At 51.1% G+C, this 18,897-nt stretch overlaps 1 protein-coding gene and 1 long non-coding RNA gene across 9 annotated transcripts in view; one reads left to right on the forward strand and one right to left on the reverse strand.

Moving 5' to 3' along the window:
• SLC37A1 (solute carrier family 37 member 1) overlaps positions 1 to 18,897 on the reverse strand; it is a 101,451-nt gene that overhangs the window by 81,891 nt on the left and 663 nt on the right. For 2 of the 8 annotated variants that reach the window (XM_030835485.3, XM_060297765.2), the window contains exons 1-2: positions 14,989 to 15,153; positions 12,183 to 12,246 (exon numbers count right to left, since the gene is read on the reverse strand). The gene's annotated coding sequence lies outside the window, so the exon portion shown is untranslated. Of the gene's footprint in view, positions 1 to 1,885; positions 1,988 to 2,085; positions 2,219 to 2,665; positions 2,800 to 12,182; positions 12,247 to 14,988; positions 15,156 to 15,199; positions 15,319 to 17,480; positions 17,652 to 18,897 lie in introns of those variants that run through there. The other 6 variants (XM_060297761.2, XR_009563644.2, XM_060297762.2 and 3 more) reach the window with 6 other exon arrangements.
• Positions 2,760 to 17,153, forward strand: LOC115841589 (uncharacterized). Its single transcript, XR_009563646.1, has 3 exons — positions 2,760 to 3,052; positions 13,692 to 13,840; positions 16,237 to 17,153. It is a non-coding gene; the product is annotated as an uncharacterized lncRNA (long non-coding RNA).

Genomic DNA, 18,897 nt, shown 5'->3' on the forward strand with positions numbered 1-18,897 from the left:
TGATCTATGGACAGCCCTCAGCACAGAGCCCGGTGGGGAGGAGATGCTCCGTAAACAGCAGCTGGTGTCGTCTCAGTAGAAATCAGGGAGGAAGGCCCAGCGCTGCAGGCAGCCACCTGGTCCCCATCCCCTGGTTCAGAACCCAGCACAGAGCGAGCGGTCAGGAGATGCGCTGAACCAAGCTCCACAAGTGCTTCGCAATGTTTTTGCTCAAATCTCTATATTTAAAAAAACCATTTTACTAAAATTCTGCTCAGAATGAGTGGACTCCTGTTTGGGCCTAAATATACTTTGAGAAACAATCTTTGAGTGACTCCTTTAGAGTAAAGGATTTGGGCTAAGTTTTATAGCACCTGGAAATGGATGGTCAGAGTCAACTTTCCTCCTCTGTCCAGATGCTGCTTCTCTAGGTACCTATAGCTCATCTGGAAATATTCTATTGCCATCTATTACATCGACTAATCAATGAACCTCAATTCAATTCTGGTAAAACCTGTAATGTTAAAAAAAAAAGAAATCCAGAAGACATTGGAAAAGTCAGCAGGAAAAAAAAAATATCTTGATTTCCTTTTAAAACCATGGTTCTTACCTCTGTAAAATGGGTGAACTCAAGCGCTATAAGTTTTCACTGTAAGTGCAATTAAGATGTGTAAACATAGAGATTTTACACGTAGGACATTAAGAGCTCTATTTAATGAGGCCCCTTCCTCCAAAGCCTGGACGGTGCCCACTGAAAATCATTCCAGCGACAGCCAGTCAAGACCGCCAAGGTCATCAGTGACAAATTCCGTGCTCTCCTGTGAGCCCCACTGCCTTGTCGAGGAAGAGGCCCGGAGGCTGATCTGGGTTGGCTGGACGCTGTGGGGCAAATTCAGGTTGGTCCAGTTTCCCTCAGTGCTCTCCTCCCTCCAACCTGCTTCCTCTGGGCAGGTCTCCTCCAAAGAGAGGGCGGCAGAACTGGAGCAGATCACTTGGTTTAAGCCCCGTTTTTGGCACATAATCCAAGCACATAAAAAAGAAAACGTACTTTTAAAAAAACGGCTCTTAATAGGCACCCTTGGAACTCACCACTCCAGTAGGGAAAAGTGTCAGAATACCCAGTTTCATCCTACTGTTAAAGATAGCAACTTCAGAAACACCCCATTAGAGCATCTCTCTTACAATCTAAAATATACATTTTTATACCCATGTTCCGGAAGTGCCCAACCTACTCTATAAACTACATAACTATAAAATGGGATGACCTGAGGGCAATACACATTCTGGAGCCCAACCCTCAGCACACTACCTGGGGAACAGTTCGTACTCGCTGGAGACGAAAATGAGTCTCAAAAGCAATGATGCGCGTAACACTGAAAGGGGGCGGGGGGAATGCATGTTCCCCAAACAAGTTTTCAGACATTTTTCTTTTAGGGGAGAGAGAGAGAGAGAGAGAGAGAGAAAGAGAAAGAGAAACACAACTTCCTTTTCAGAGAAAACAATTTGTATGGTCTGTGCTTTAAAGGCTGTAAGCAATATTAAAAATTAATGACAATAGCCAGTATTTCTTTCCTGGGCTTAAATACAAAAAGGAATCCTCTACCTGTACCACTTTCTCCCACCAACAAACAGAACCTCAAGGTGGCGGGTACAACACAGAACATGCAAATGCCGTTCCAAAACCACATGGTGAGACACTGGAGGTCTAGAGCCCTGGGTTCTCAAGGTTGACCTTAAAAGACATTAAAGAAGGAGCCATGGGGGGAGGGGGAGATCTAATCTAGTTACCAACTCGAACATCCTCACATAATTCAGATTCAAGGGCAGGTGGGCACTTTCCAGACAGAAAGCTCAGGGAGAATAAAGGGAAGGCGGGCTTTGGAATTCCACCCGGAGAAATTCAAACCTGGCGGTGTGCTGAGGGGCCTTCCAGGATCCTGGTCGCAGTCCTAGGTCGCCAGGTCCCCAGGATCAGCAGCGTGGCTGCAGGGGCTGGGAGGGCCGGCGGCTGGGGGGTGTTGGAAAAAAGAGCCTGACGGTTGGGGCCCCGAAGCCGGGTGACTTTCCGGGGCTTTGAGTCCAGTCAAATCCCTCCAGGAGGCTCACCGGCTCCGGGAACCAGCTGCTCAGACGAACAAGCCGAAGGCCCAGGGAGCCGGCGCTCCGAGCCTCCCGCCGGCTTTGGCGTCGGCTCCTCCCCGGCGGCCCGTCCCGGAGGAGGACTGGCGGGCACACCCACGTCCCGCCGCGCCGCCCACCCCGCGCGGGGCTCCCCTCTCGAGCCCCGGGCTGGGCTGTCACCGCGGTCGCCCGGTCGGGGAAAAGGCCCGGAGGACGGCTGGGCTCGCCCCCGCCCGGGGCTCCGCTGGGCGGCTGCTGGCCGGGCACCGGCTCCCCCGGGGTCCGCTCGCCGGGTCCGGGGGCGCCCGGCCGCTCCTCCAGCCCCGCCCCCGCCCGCTGCAAGGGCCGCCCCGGGCCCGGGGCCCGCCGGACGCCTCCGCCCCGGACGAGCACAAAGACGCGCGCCCGGCGCAGGGACCCCCGGCCTCCCCGCCCGTCGCCGGCGCTGGCAGGTGTCGCTCGGCCGCGGCGCCCGAGTCCCGCGGCCCGGCCGGCGCGGGCGGTGGGGAGGGGGTCCCCGCGCCGCCCGCTCCCCACCGGCCCCCTCCCGGTCCCCGCGTCTCACCTGCGCCCCAGGCCGGCGCCCCGCTGCCCGGCCCGGGCGCCGCCGGCGCTTCCTGCTCGTGACTTCCTGGGGCGGCGCGCGGAGGCCCCGGCGGCCCTTTCACTTTCCTGAGGCAGCGGGGCGCCCGGCCGGGCGGTGGCGGCGGCGGCGGCGGCTCGGCCCCTCCCCCTCATCCCCTCGCCGGTCCTCCCGCGGCCCCGGAGCGCACCCGGAGGCCCAGCCAGCCCCGGGGAGGCCGGGCGGGGACGCCGCCACGAGGAGACCCCGGGCCACCGCCGCTCAGGACTCCTCCCCGCGGTCCCCGCTCCTTGCACCTGCCTGCGGGCGCCCGGGCTTGAGTTCGAAACTGACCAAAGAAGAGCTCCCCAAGGACCCTTTGTCCTCAAGGTAAGTCCTCCCGGACAGCAGCGGAGCCGGGCTTCCCGAGAAAGGACCGGCACTAAAGGGGGCCAGCCTTGGTCTCCTGGACATTATTCTTATTACCTCCTCTCAGGGGTCAGACTCATGAGACTAGCCTCGTATTAAGTGAAAATGGGGCCCACGATCGGCTGTGGTGAACCATCTTTGATCACACCTGTGTGTGTGTGTGTGTGTGTGTGTGACACGCCCCTCACGTGGCTGTGCTGGAGAACCGCACTGGGTCTCAGTCTCCTGAACCAGACGGACCCTCCCCGGTACCATAACAGGCTTCCCACCTCACCCAGGAACAGCGTTCGCGAATCCCACGCTCACTTCTTGCCAAAAAGTGACCGGGCACCGCCCCGCACAAGCCTGATTATTTTCCTGGGGTACCTGCAAAGCACCCGCGGTAGACACATGGCATCTAAATCCAGCCCAGGTGCCCAGCTCCTAGGAAAGCACCTCCCTGGAAGGGCCCAGTGAGGCAGAAAGCATGTTTTGCAGAAGAAATTGCAGGAAGAAGTCTCCCCCTTGTTAAAACAATGCTTAAAGTTAAAACCAATCCAAGCAGGAATAAAGACGCTGACGTGGAGAATGGACTTGACACAGGGAGGGGCAAGGGTAAGCTGGGGCCAAGTGAGAGAGTGGCATGGATATATACACTACCAAATGTAAAATAGATAGCTAGTGGGAAGCAGCTGCATAGCACAGGGAGATCAGCTCTGTGCTTTGTGACCACCTAGAGGGGTGGGAGAGGGAGGGTGGGAGGGAGACGCAAGAGGGAGGGGATATGGGGACATATATATACATATAGCTGATTCACTTTGTTATAAAGCAGAAACTAACACCATTGTAAAGCAATTATAATCCAATAAAGATGTTAATAAATAAATAAAACCAATCCAAGGCCTGGCAGTAACTGCCCAAAGAGGTCAGAAGGAGAGTGCGCACAGCCTCCTGGCAGGTACCCACCTCCTGCCAGGCCTGCGCTTGGGGACACCCTGCTATCCTTTCCCGTTGGCTAAGCTGGGTGTCGAATGCATCACTTCTGTAGGCCTTTGAGAAGCGTTCTCAGTGCAGGAAGGAGACTGGCCAGCCTCACCGTAGCCCTGAGGTTCAGCCGCAGGATGGGTGCCGGCCCCTCATCCTGCAAGGGAGGTGGCCCGGCCTCCTGATTCCTCCCTCCCCCTGGCGAGGTCTCTTTCCGCAGACCTCCTCTCTCACAGTCCTCCTCCCTCCCTTCCCTAACTCTCCATCCATGGTGATGCAAGCCTGCCCACCCTGGCACACCTCTCTCTCCAGCCACCCCAGGCTCTGCTCCGGGCTCCTCCTCTCTCCCTGAGCGTCAGCCTCCCTGCCTGCAAGCTCTCCCCTCCCGAATCCACTCCTCCAGCCCTTCACATTGCCCTCCTAAAGCAGATGGGACCCTGGCTTTCCTGATGAGAACCCTTCGAGATCCCCCTCCGGATCAGGAAAGAGCCTCAGTCCTTAGTAGCTGGAAAACAAGACCCTAACCCACTCTCGACTTCACGACCAAAGCTCAGGACCGCTCTTTTAGTTTCCAGGACTTTCTCACACGTTGAGTGGCTATTTCTGCCTTAGCCCTCCAGACCCCGGCTCTTCCTAGTGAGCTCAGACTTCGAGACCCAGGTCAGGTGTTTTGTCTGTTCCTTTCCCAGGGCACTGTAGATACCTCTTGCTCCTGACTTAGCACACGCAACTGGTACTGGTTATTTCTAAATCTGTCTCCTGGCCCCTAGCCTGGGACTGGAGGGGTTCTCGGGGCCTTGCCCTACTCAGAAGGTCGCATCCACGTTTGCCGAGTGCATGAACAGGTGCGGAAGGACTCAGCACGGGGATGCTCCACGTTTCCACACCATTTCTCACCTGGAAAATGATGATGTTTGTACGGCACACTGGGGAAAACCAGACAGACCTGAGGTGGTCTATATAACACTTGCCGAAAATATTCATCTATGAATTTTACAAAGATTAAAGTATTAATCTTTTAGAAAATATTAGTTTCTATATTAATCTTTTGTATGATTGTAAGAAACACCTAAAAATGAATTAAGGAAGTTAGTAAATTTCTATGAAATCTCCAAATAAAACGGTTCACATTTTGAAACGAAAACGTGTGATTGCTTTGATGATCGTATCAGGTATTATGCTTGAAATGACTGCACACAAGCTCAGGACGGAGCACAGCTGGGATGTCACTCTGGACACTCTTTCTTGGCGCAGGTAGATGATAACTTTAAAGTCTTTTTTACAATCACACAAATTTCACAAAAGTTGAAATTATTTTTAAGAATCTGACACTCTTCCTTTTCTTTCTAGGTGTAATGTTGACATTTCTTGTGTGAATCAATAAATGAATTTCCAACCCAGTTGAACTTTTCATATCCAGCTTTTCGAACTTATGACACAGCGTGGGGACCGGTGGAGGTGTGCCCTCAGGCTGCCGCTGCCACAGCCCATGGCCAGGGTTCCAGAGAGATGAGTCCAGGGTGCCCAGACCTGGGGCTGCCCGCTCAGCACACCTGCCTGGCCGGGCCTCTGCTTTAACTCGAGACTTCGACGCTTGCTTTGAATTTATTTTGATTTTTATTTCAGAACAAGAGGAACAGACCAAATGAGAGGCACATTCACTCTTATCCGACAGATGTGTCTTGGGTGCCTACCAGGGCCAGAGCGTGCCAGGCGCTGAGGCCTCAGTCAACTGGGGCCTTGCCTTTGCAGAATCCACAGAGCAAGAGGCTTGCGGCAAGAGTGGAAGGGACTTGGGTTCATATCCTGGGGCGGCCATAACTAAAGACCTCAGACTGGGGGGCTTAAGACAATGGACGTTTATGGTCTCACAGGTCTGGAGGCCACAGGTCTAGATCAAGATGCTGGCGGGGCCGTGCTCCTTCTGAAGCCTCCAGGGGAGAATGAGTTTCGTGCCCTTCTCTCAGCTTGCGGCGTCGCTGGCAATCCTGGGTGTTTCTTAGCTTGTAGGTGCATCGCTCTAATAGGCCTCTGTCGTCACCTGGCCTGTCTGTGTTCACACCATCTCTCCGTGTGTCTGTGTCTCTGTGTCCCCCTCCTCTTGTAAGGACACCAGTCATGTTGGATTTAGGCTGTACCCTACTCTGGGAGGACTTCAACGGAACTGACTGTATCCGCAATGATCCTATTCCCAAGTAAGGTCATGTTCAGAGCTTCAGGGAGGGACATGAGTTTGTGGGGCGGGGCAGGGCGGGGCCGGAGGGGGACATTATTTAACCCACTACGAGGCTAAATAAGTCTGAGCAGGTGGTGGAGAAGGCACTCCCAGGCCAGAGGCAGCAGGAAGTTGGCACCCGAGGCCTGAAGAGGCCAGGGAAGTGAGCCATTACTGGAACCCAGGGCGCTGAGGCTATAGAGGGACCCCCTGGACCAGGGCGGCACTTTGGTAGAGAAGCGGCAGCGGGGAAGAAGCAGGGAGTCCGCAGCCCCACTTCCCCTCCTGCCCTCCAACTGCCCTGATCTAGTAGGGGGGCGGAGGCCGGGGGAGCCCCCCGACGCAGTTCAGCCCAGGACAGATGTGGTCCTTCCCCGCCAAGAGCTCCCAGCTAGTGGAGAGGTCAGACGACAGGTCACCAGCGATCATCACAGCACTGTGTCACACAGTGCAGTAGGGGACATGGGGTGCAAAAGAGGGTCACCTGACCCAGACTTGATGGTCACAGGAGGTGACATCTCAGCAGCATACAAGGAGTTGGCCAAGCGCTCGGGGAAGAGAAGGGACATGGTCTGTGCAGAGGGGGCACAGCGTGGACACGAGCCCGCAGGCTGGTATGGGGAGCGGGACGGAGCAGGGAAAGGGAGGGGGGAGGCTGAGGACCCTGGCAGCAATCCAGCCCGAGGATGGTTGTCTGGGAGCACAGACTTAAGGAAGGCCCAAGAGGTTAGAGAAAGCAGAAGACGGAGCTGGGATGACACCCAGCTGTCTGGCTTGGGCAGCGAGCTGGATGGCGGCATCTTCGTGGAGCGAGGTGACAGACGAAGGACAGGCAGACTTGAAGGGCAGGGTGCGGGCAAGGAATTAATTTATACTTGTTGAGTGTTTGGTTCCCGTGGGCTGTTAACTGGGGTTGGATGTGTGAGTCTGGAGTCTCTGGAAGAATCCTAGGTGGGTGAGAGAGGCCTGGTACAGACAGCAGGGGAGGAGAAAGCTTGCCCGGGGCCCAGAGACTAGGGCTGAGCCCCCAGGGGTGCCAGTATCTAAGGGCCAGGCAGGGAGGAGGGCCTGGAAGCTGTGGATGGAGCAGAGGGAAAAGCCAGAGAGTGTGATGTCCAGGAAGCCCCAGCAAGTCAGTGTTTGCTGATGGGGAGGGAGCCGGTGTGGAGCTGGAGGCTGCAAGGAAGTCATTGTCTACTGGCCTCACCCTGGAGGTCGTGAAGCTTCCTGGGTGGGGGGTGGCAGAGGCCTGGGTGGGGGTGAGGAAGGAGAGCAGAAAACCATTTCAGGAAGGTTGGCTGCGCTGGGGAGAAGTGAAGGGCCCAAAGCTGGAGAAGGACTCGGGGAGGAAGGACATTTCTTAAACGCAAGGACATTTTCTTCCTTCCTTCCTTCTTTCCTTCCTTCCTTCCTTCCTTCCTTCCTTCCTTCCTTCCTCCCTTCCTCCCTCCCTCCCTCCCTCCCTCCCTCCTTTCCTTCCTTCCTTTCTTTCCTTTCTTTGTTTTAATATTTCTTTCTTTAGGCTGTGCCGGGTCTTAGTTGCAGCGTGCATGGGGGATCTAGTTCTCCCTCCAGGGATCGAACCCGGGCCCCCTGCATTGGGAGTGCGGAGTCTTACCCACTGGACCACCAGGGAAGTGCATGGGCATTTTCAAGCGTAGACAGAAGTCGAGAGAACGTTAGAACGAAGCTCCAGGTACCCCCTGCCTGGCTTCATCAATGATCAATGTGCCACCGATTTTGTTTCCTCTGTCTTGACCCACTTCCCCTCCCAGGATACTTTGCAGAAAATCCCAGACGTTATATTTCACCTGTAAAGTTTCAGTGTGTATCTCTAAAAGATACAGTTTTCAACATAATCACTCTACCGTCATGAGGGCTCCCCAAGCAAGAATAATTCCGTAATAGCATCAAATCCCCAGCCCGTGTTCTCACTCCCCTGAGTGCCCTATAGATGGTCTCACTCTGTCAGTGTATGTTCGGATGGGGACCCAAACAGTCCACACATGTATTGTCTGATGTGTCTCCTAGATCTCTCCATCTGGAGATTCCCCTGCATCTTTGTCCTAAGCAATGTCTTGCTGTTGTCACGGAGGCCAGGCCGTTCTTCCTGCAGAGTCTCCTACGCTTTGCACTGTGCTGACCCCATCGTTGTGACAGGGTCGAACATATTCTTTATGTACTTCCTGTACTACCTGAAATTGGCAAGGAGCTCCCGAGGCGTGATCAGATTCGGGACGATTCAAGCCAGTGAGGCACCTGGTATCTGGTCATCTTCTGCCGTACTTAGACGTTCCTTGCCTAAGTTCATTAATTCATTAGAAGTAGAATTCATAGTTGTGAAATGGACATCATAATTTCATTGTTTCCTTTTTATTTGCTAACCTACTTCTATAAAGAGAAACTTCCCCTCATCAGTTACTTAGTTAACTCTGAAGCACGGTTTATATAGGAGAGGCAGGATACACGTGGAATTCCTTTATTTGCCACTTGTCAAAATAATGAGTTGACTTTCTACTATTCTTCAAAAGTTAGCCGTGAGATTTCCTTTGTTCTGCTTTTTTATTCTCCGCATGAGTGGCCTGAGCCACAGTTGCTGTATTTGCATCCATTCCAGTTACTCTCCTTGTTGAATCGCATTGGCCAGTGAGTCCTTCTGACGTGACCCGGGTACCTTTGATAGTGTCCTTGCTTTCTAGGGTGACAAGATGTCCTCACAAGCTCATCCCATGCACCTCCTGCCCCAGACCTGGAAATTAGCCCCTTCTCACGGGAGGCCCAGGTCCCAGAGCAGCCAGAAGGGAGGGTGGGTGTCCACACGTCCAGGAAAGGGAGCTGCGTGCTTGAATGACACGTCCCTTCAGAGGCGGAAAGACAAGGAATCCAGAACATGTGAGGAGGAATGAGCCTCGGGTTGGAGAAGAGACGATGGAAAAAGGGGGGAGAGCCGTCACTTTGCCTGTGGGCAGGTACGAGGGGAGGGTTCCTCCCTCTGTCCCCTTTGTCGCAGAAGGGAGTCAGTTGTGAAAGTGAAGAGGGAGGTGTTTTGGGGAAATGGAGAGGGTTCCGGGGAACCATTGGGAACCCTGGGGAGGGGACAGCAGGTGTGGGCCGGAGACAAGACGGAAGGTCATGAGACAATGAACTTCTCTCAGCGCCCATCTGAGAGGTGGTGGAAGCGTGTCCGTGAGCCCCAGCGGCGCTGGGAGAGGACAGACAGGTGGACAGCTCCACTTGGAAGGGTCGGCTTTTGCGGCCCCCAACTCTCAGGGAAGACTCACTCCTGTTCCCTGGTCTTAAGAAAGAGGCAACTCTGCCACCTGCTGGAGGGTTGGGTCATCCATGGTAGAGAGGCACTAGGAATGCAAACCTACTATGCGCAAACAAGCTCTGTGCTAGTGCTGGGCATTGCAAGGAGAAATCAGACTGGGAAAAAGGACCTTCTGCCCAGAAGCTCTGTCTCTGCAGGAAAACCACGAGGCGTGTGCATCCAGGGGGGAGCAGACATCGCCTGGGGAGGGCGGAAGCGGGCCGATGGCTCCCTGTAGGGAGCTTTGAGGATACTGGGCTTCAGAGCTCGTGAAAATGCCTCCAACTTAGAAAGCAGAAAAGCATGAAATATTATTAGAGAGATAAGGAAACGGAACGCGTTTCCTGACCGTGAAGGAGTTTCATTTTATCTCCACTGATCAAAAAGCAAGGATTTTAGCAGTATGGGGCGCTCAACCGGTGAGCCGGGGAGATTTTTGGTTCCATTGCTAATGTTGTTGGTAAAGAACCGAATGAAGAGCCTCCCACTAGAAGCACATCTTGTATTCCAGGCAGACAAGAGTCCACACACCAAGGAGCCATAGCCTGACCGAGAATGGAGGAGCAGGTCTGCTGGGTCCCCAGGGGCCCAGAGAGGAGACGGCCAGGCCTCCGGCTGCCTCGGGCTGCAGATCTCTTGATTCGACCCTAGTTGACTCACGTATTCTGTGAGTCACCCCTTCTGTCCCCACCCAAGGCTCTCCTCCTGGATGGGAAAATCTCAGGCAGCAGCCTTAACAGCACTTAGAACTATCCTCGGGGACGTCAGAGAGCTAGATCTCGTCTGCAGAGCAAGAGGTCTAAGCTGGGCAGTAAAGTCGCGGTGTACTCATCGTCTTTGGAAACGTGGAGAAAAGGCTAAGAGTGGGAAGCGGTTGCCTCTGGGCTGTGAGAAGAGGCACAAAAAGGACAAAGCCGTGTATTTTCAAACAGAATAAAAATAAACGTCAATGTTAAAAAAAAATAAAACATAGAACGACGTGCTTAGCCTAGGCAGCGGCTTGTTAGCGGTAGGATTTTAGACCCCGTGATACCCGAGTTGGGACGCATTTGGGGGAGAGGAGCCTTGTGAGTCCTACGATAACACCTAACACTTGAGACAACTGCCATTTGCGAGGGCGGTCCTGGGCGAACTGCTCGTGTAAGACAGGTGGGCAAAGGTCCCTGCTTCCAGGACCCTGGCAGTTTTTCCGAGTTGAGCGCTTTCTTGCTTTTCTTCTGTATTGGGGTGAGGGGAGTGGTCGCTGGAGGATGCCCGAGAGCCTTGGGCGTAGCTGGACCCTGACTCCAGCGGGGTTGCTAGAGAGGCTTGCACCGGATGCAGGGACTGTTGCTTCCATCGGCCAAGTGTTCCTGGCAGCGGAGCTCCCCTCTGGAGCTCACATGTTGCCCGAGCCCATGCGCTGTAAGTTCCTCCTAGTTTTAAACCTATAAGGTCATAGCAGGTCGGGGAAAGGGAAATAGGAAACGGGTCCATCAACTAGGGAGTCACCCCTCAGCTGAGCTAGTGCAGATAAATAGGACAACCAAGTTGGAATATTTTTATACGGTCTTCAGCAAGGCTCAGTACTTTTCAGCCTAGGTGTGGTTTGGTAAAATACGTGTTATAAACCAAGGGACTGTACTTTAAAGGTCCCTCTGGGCCTGTACATACAGACAAGCAGGTACGCCAGAGCCACGGAGGAGAGGCCAGCACCCAGAGCTGAGAAAGGACCCCTCAGGGGGTCATCCCAGAGCAGGGGGGAATGAGGTACCCAGAAAAGACACCTGAAACGGTATTTTCTTAGTAACACAATGGAGTACAATTTCCTTAGGTAACGCCCCCTACATCCTTCAAACTTGTATTAAACATTCCCATTCATTCTTTTATCAAATCTTGATTGAGTCAAGATAATTTTGGTATATCCTTAAGGTGACATACTTTTCAGTCTTTTAAACACTTTTGAAGAAGTTTGGACATGTCACCCCATAATGGTAAGTGATAAATAAAACGACTTCAATTAAGCACACACATTATATGTACCCATTCAAAAAGCCCGGGAGGACGCGCACCACATGCCAGCAGGGGCACCTCTCTCTGGGAGGTGGGGTTAGTGGTCCTCTTTACTTTCTTCTTTGTACTTTACTGTATTTCCCCAATTTGCCAAGAGCGTTTAGTAATTTTTAATAATCCGAGCCTAGGCTCTGCGCTAGACTGCAGGGGTCAAGGCCCTGGGACCCTTAGGGAGGCTGACCCCGAAACACAAGTCACAACTATGCAAGGAGGGCAACAGCCACAGCCAGAGGGATGGTCAGAGGGGCCTGAAGCAGCCGGCAAAGGCGTCCCCAGGAGGTGACATCTGGGTAAAGTTGAAGAACTATTCCCCAGGTAGAGAAACAAGACCCAGGTAGGTCTTGCATTTCAGAAAGAGAGCACGACATACACGGATCTCTGAGGGTGTCCTGGAGACATGTGATCTAAATAGTTAACAACAGCTAATGGAGATGGAGAACGAGCCTTAGGGAAAAGTGCTTATCTTCACAAATAATCAAGGAAGTACAAAGTAAAGGCACCAGGAGACGCTGTTTTGCCCAGCAAATTAGCAAAGAAGAGAAAGGACTTACAGCAGACCGGGCAGCAGCAGGAATCGGTCACTCTGCTGGAGGGAGCAGGCCCAGGCCGGCCGTTCTAAAAGGCAATGTGGTAGTAGGTATTTAGTCTTAAGGTTCCTTCCCACCGGCCCAGTAACTCTTCATTCTCTATAACCAAATTCTACAGAGTCGGATTTGAGGTGTGGACAGAGATCTCTGCACTCAGATGTCCGTGGTGATTCTCTTTATTTCTTCATTCATTTCTTTATCTGGGGAAGTAGGTTCCCGGGTATTTGTGTGTGACTTTGCTACATCACTGACACATATGAACATGTATTCTTCTGTTTGCATCAAATATTGTACAAACAGTGAATTAAAAATGTGAGTTCAACTTACACATTACGTTTCTCCAGCATCTGCCGTTTCCAGAGCATTCTCATCCTCACCGTCTTATTTGGTCCTTACGACCTCCTGAAGGTTGGGTAGGGTGAGCCCGACTCTGGGAAGAGCGGCCTGCAGCCTCCCCACCTGCTCCTTGCTCAGAGAGACTGCTCCATCCTTAGGCCTAGAAGGTGCAGCCCCTCGTATCATGGGCTCTCCCACCACCTCTACCACTGGCCAGAGCAAGGTGACAGGTAATATCAAACACAGAAGCAACCTTCCTATCCACTAGTCGGAAAGGACATCCATTCTAGGTTGAGGCACTAACATGTAGCCATCAGATATCATAGTTTTGGTAATTTTTTAAATAGCATGGATTAATGTCAAACTTGCCCCAAATGGGTCTGTACTTTTTCTTCCCTCATTTCCTCATAACCCCTAGTATATGACCAGGGACCCAGCACACACTAAGCCATAGTTATTTAACTGACATACTGAGAGAGCCCCTGGAAAATGGAATCTGATTTAAGGAGAATAAAAAAAACAAGATAGAAGAAAAAAAGAATGAGAAATTGATATACTTTACCTTTTTTTTTCTTTCCCAAGTGTTGCATAAAGTACAACTCTGTTACAAAATGCTACCTAACACCACGATCACAAGCTTCTTTGATTGAGGGCTTACTATGTGCCGGGCACTGCTATGGGGGTGGGGGTGAGGGGAGCACAGGTGAGCACAGGTGAGCACAGTCTGTGCCCTCAAGTTGCTGCCTAACATAAACTCGAGCTGGCCCAACTTTCTGATGTCTCCTGGCTCCATCCTGCCTGACTGCATGAACCCGTCCGCCCATGCTGCTGCTGAATTACTGAATAATCCCACTACCTGGATGGAAAAGAATTTACTTCCTTTCTGGGCTATAGCATTCTCAATATCCTTCCATGAAACCGCATACCTCACGTAGGTGTGTAGGGGTGTGTGTATCTGTTTATTTCCTCCTTGTCAGTTGTCACTTTTATAAGAGACATAACATCAAACAGTTAAAAGAGTTCCTTTTACGTAAGAATCTACTCGTCAATATCTTTCTAGAAGCTTCGGTCTCTTCCCATCCTCATGTGTATCAGTGCTAATGGATATAAGCATTAAACATAATCTGTTTTTCACAGACTAACTTCTGATTGTCACGATTACCTGGTTGAACCATCTTTGGCAGTCTGATCCTCTCCGGGAAGACACAATTGAAAATGACCAAGACAACCTGACGTCAGAACTTCCCCAAAGACCCATGGATAGACAGAACGTGCTTGGTTACTATGTGAGTAACCACAGTGTAATTATTAACAATAATAGCTAACATTTACTAAGTGCGGAGTAACGATAATACAATTACTAGTAATAGCTAATATTTACTAGGTGTTTTATTGTGTGCTAGGCCCGTGCTAAGCTCATTATAAACATCTTATTTGGACCTCACAACAGCCCTAAAAGGGCAGTGAACGATTACCTCCGTGTTACAGATGGGTAAATTGGCTTCAGAAAGAAGCAAACAGAGCTAGGATTTCAAACCTGGGTCTGACTCCTACCCACTAAATGCCGTAAAAACTCCATTTTAAAAAAGAAGTTACAAGGCCTGTGTTTTTATATCTACCTATAGATATACCTAAAATTGTATGTTTATAATTGTGCGTATATACATATACACATAAAATAGTTCCATTCTCAAGAACACAAGTGTTTTAATAAACAACCACACGTTTCCACACCGAAGATGGGCCTGAATTCCTTTTGTTGAAAGTCCCTGCTTTTTATCTGAGCAGTTTGTAAACAAACACAGAAACAACCCTGTTCGCACTTTGCCGACCCCCCTCTGCCTTGTCCTCCACGGTCCAGAAGGGACAGGCTCAGGGCCTCAGCCAGTCGCCATGGCAACTGCCAGGCAGCCCCGACCCAGCTCGGAGGTGGGTCAGAAAGCTGTGGAACACGGGAAGCGGACCCCCAGGAGGCCTCCAAGTCACCTTCCTCCCCCGGGGCGGTCCCACCGTAGGAGCCGAAGCCACTATCCCCAGCCCCTCTGGGCAGAACCACGGATCGGGTGTCCTTCACCCCTTCTTTTGGCGGAGATGGGAGAAGTAGAGAGAGGAGGGTCTCATTTATATTTAAGAAAAGCAAGAAGATAATTTTTGCCTGGGGGAATGGAGCTGGGAGGAACCGTGGTCCTTCACCTCCGCGGCTCACCTGAAGCCCTGCCGCCTCGCCCCTCCCTTCTCCACGGAGGGCTCATCTGCGCACGCTCCCTGCGGTGGGGGGGGGAGGGGGAGGGGGAGGGGAGAGGATGGGAACCTCCTCCTGGGGGGTGATGGGAAGGGCCGGCTGGGGGAGTAGGGGAAGTGCCTCCCTGTCAGGGTTGAGAAGTAGGAATTCCTCCTTTTTCCAGTGAAGAAACTCCTCCTAGTGAGGCCTCACCTTTTTGTCTCCGGGAAAGGAGGATGAGCTATGCCACAGTTTCGCAGGCCTTCGGATTTTGAAATCGCTGCTTCTGTGATCACCAAGTACTTGCGTGTCACGTGGGGCTTAAGGGTCAGGGAGTTTGGGGCTGCCCGGCATCAGGCTGGCCGAATGAGGTCTTTCTGGACTACGCAGGTCTCATAGGGAGAGGGTAGGTGGGGCTTCCTACCTGCCGTGAGCGGGGAGCAGCCTCTTTCTGGAAGGAGTTTCTGGGCTCTGTGCTGCAGGAGGCTGGGAGGCCGGTCCTGATGTTTACCTGATCTTGCCTTATTTGGACGATTGTTAAACCTGCAGGGTAATGAAATTACTATAGATTGACTGAAAGATTTGGTGGGTGGGGAGGATGACTAATTTGCATAAGCCATAAATCCAGTTGTAAATTTTAGGATCTAATAATTCAATGGCTAGGCACCCAGCTGCTTATGATGTGATCCAGGGCAGGGTGTGCTTAAACCACTTTCTGAGTCTTTTAATCGAAGGCTCTTTGAGCCAGTGGTTCTCTGCTTGGTAGATGGTTAAAGTCACTCCCAGAAGAGCATAGTTATGCCTTTAAATCAGAGATCTTGGGGGGGGCAGTAGAGTGTAGTGATTTACAGCAATAGCTTGGGTCAGATGGCATGGTTTGAATCCCACTGGCTGTGTGATTTTGAGCAATGTCTTTACCTCTCTGTTGCTCCGTTTCCTTAGCTGTACAATGGAGAAACGACAGTGAGGATTTGTTAAGATAATTCATATATAAAACTCTTCAAACACTGCCAGCACAGAGTCAGAACTTAGCAAACATTACTCACTGGCATTTTTAGAGAAAATTTGAAAATTGAATTCCTGACATTTATTTTTATATGCAAAAAAGCTAACATCTGGTTGCATATTCTTGATTGTATTACCATTCCAGATCTCTAATATTTAAAATATTTTGAGGTATTATTATAAAAAGACACACCCCACTGTAGTAAATGTGGCAACTGACAAGTATAAAGAAGAAAACCATAGTCATCGGTCCTTCTAAAGTCCCCACTTTTTCCCACAAGAAAAACTGTTAATTTGGGGTGTTTACAATCTTTTTCTCTTTGCAACTAACAAACAATATAATTGTAGGGTCTTGTGTGTTAATTTGCCTGTACATTGTTTCTTTTTTCGGTAAGTGATGGATTTGGGCCTGAGATGCGGTTGAGATTGCAACCTTCCATTATGCTGTTGTTTCAGAGGGAAACGTTGGCATGCTGTGTGTCTTCTGGAAGATCTGTTGATTATTCAGCCATTCACCTCATGGATTTGGCCTTTGTGTTTCCTCAGGCACTGCTACCCTCCCCCATCTCGCCATCCCCCAGCAACATCACACGACACACCTGGGAGGGGGGTGGGTGGGTGCGAGGAGAACTTTCTATTAACGATATGTGATTTCTTTGTTAGATCTTCATTGATGGCATTATATAGCTATCATAATAAATAACGATACATTAATAAGGTACCATTTTTGATCCCCAGGGCAGCTCTTCGAGTTTGGAAGGGTTTATTCCCCTCAGTTTACAGAATAGGAAACTGAGGCTCAGGGCAGGTGAGTTGCCTGAGGTCACCAAAGCGAATAGGCCATGGGAACCCAGAATTTGACATTGGGCATTCTGGCTCTAGGGGAGTAATATTTCCACTAAATGATAATGACTTTAAGACCTGTTTTCCCTCCATTTAGATCAATTTTTTAAAATACTTAAATATTAGATTTAAATAAACAAAAAGTTGGGGTTATTGTTGAAGTATTAAATCTCAAAAGCAGGTAAGAGCACCATACAATATTTAGATTTAAGATGAAACACAGTTATTTGTATAATTTGCAAAAACACGTTAAAATTGGATATACAAATGTACGATGGCCAAACCATATATAGAAATAGAACTCTGACCCACAAGTTGCAGCGACAAAGGCCAGGAAACCAACCCACTATCTACAGTAGCCATCGCAAGAAGCCAGCCTACTGTAGGCCAGACTGGCAGGAAGTCAGTCGCTAGCTCTACTAGCTGATCTAGCAACAAACAATAACCCCTTTAACAATGGGCTCCAAATGGCCTGGACTTGATTATAACTGAGAGGCACCCTAATTTTTGCCCCCCCCTTCCCCCTTAGGACCAACCAGAGAAAGCTGAATTTTTACTGTAACCAAACTCACGGGCTGTCTCGGTTCTCGTGAGCCCTCTGGCAGCTTTCCCACACCCACAGCCTGCAGTCAGGGCACCAACCCCCTTCCTTTTTCCCACCAGAAAGCTTTCCCACTCCTCTGCCTGCCTTTGAGTCTCTGCCGAAATGCAAGTGATGGTGGCTGAGTCCCTTGCTATAGCAAGCCGCGAATAAATAGTCTTTGCTTGTTCTCATTGGGTGGTCTTTGTTTACTTCCACACACAAAACAGAGATTCTTTTAAGTAAAAGTGATAAAGGAGAAACATTTCCATCTCACCAGGGGATCTAAAGGCCCACATGGACTGGATTTCCGTGGCTTGGTTGAGCATCCACTGTGTGCAAAACATGAGGTGCTGAGGGGGAAACGAAGGTGAGGGCGGCATGGCTCCTGATACCCAGATGACCGTCACATGAGACAGAACTTGTCTTGTGTGTTTGATGAAGATGGCTAAAGGTACGATGGGAATTAAGAGAGACACAGTGAGCACAGCTAACTTGAAGGATCAATAGAAACTGGAGGAAGGTGTCCAACATTTAGAGCAAAAAGTTAAAAATACAGAGAAATATGGTTATTATATACTAATAAAAACTCACTACTTAAAATTAAATTTTGCATGTTGTCACACTCAGACCTTTAAAATATATAGGTAGATGGATGGATGATAGCCAGATAGATGATACAGAGCTGAAGTCCTTTCCTCTTTCTCTAAGCCCTATTCCCCTCTTCCTCCACGAGGGCACCCTTATCATGAATTTGGAGCTTTTTCTGGAAGTGGTCTCTTATCCAGTCTTTGATGAATGGCTATGACTTTTGATAGGCAGGGCTGGGGGAAGGGAGACTTTCCAGGGAGGGTCTGGCACGGGCAGAGGCATAGAAGTGGGGAAGTGAAGGATGTACTGGGGCAAGTGCCTGTGGTTTTCTTTTGTCTGAAGCATCTAAACCAGTATAGGAAGGGGATGGTGGGCTGTGAGGCTGAGAGGATGACTTAGGGCTTGAACATGGAGGGACTGAACGCCAGTGGATAAGGCTGGTCTGCATTTGGGCTTCGGAGTAGAGGAGGAACGTGAGGTGGTGAAGAGTACCAAAGGCTGGAGCTAGAGAGGCTGAATTAGAGACCACTGCTAGAACTTACAGGCTGGGATCAGGGCTGGTGACAGACGAGTTGGGAAGGAGATCATGAGGGGCCCTGGGCAGGCCGAGGGTCAGATGACCGGAGGGAAGCTAGGAGGAGGGGCCCATTAACGAGTGGGAATGAGTGTCCATGTGCAGGTGTATGTGTGCGCGTGTGAGTGACTGTCTAGGCGTGTGTGAGGGAGCGAGCTCCATATGGGAACCCCAGGGGGCTGGACTCACACCTAGGGTGGAGGAGAGACGTCAGGGTAGATTGCATCTGCTAGTAGGTCGGAGCTGACTCCTTGAGTCAGGAGGAGATGTTTACAAACACGAGAAAAGATCTCGAAGAACACATCTCTGTGGACCGCCAACACCGAAGGATCAGAAGAGAGCTCAGAAAGGTGAAGAGGGCCTGCCGGGGGATCCGAGGAACCAGTGGCCGGGGCTGGGAAGGGGCAGTGCCCAGCCCTAGGCAGGGGTGAAGGCCTCAAGTGAACTGGCCCGACGCGCTTCCTGCACCCCTCCTCGTTGCAGCATCACCCAGCAGCTGGTTAAAGGGGGCAAGCCACGTGGTGTCCAG

Source organism: Globicephala melas, chromosome 4 (genome assembly GCF_963455315.2).
Source record: "Globicephala melas chromosome 4, mGloMel1.2, whole genome shotgun sequence".
In the NCBI taxonomy this organism is placed as follows: Eukaryota; Metazoa; Chordata; class Mammalia; order Artiodactyla; family Delphinidae; genus Globicephala; species Globicephala melas.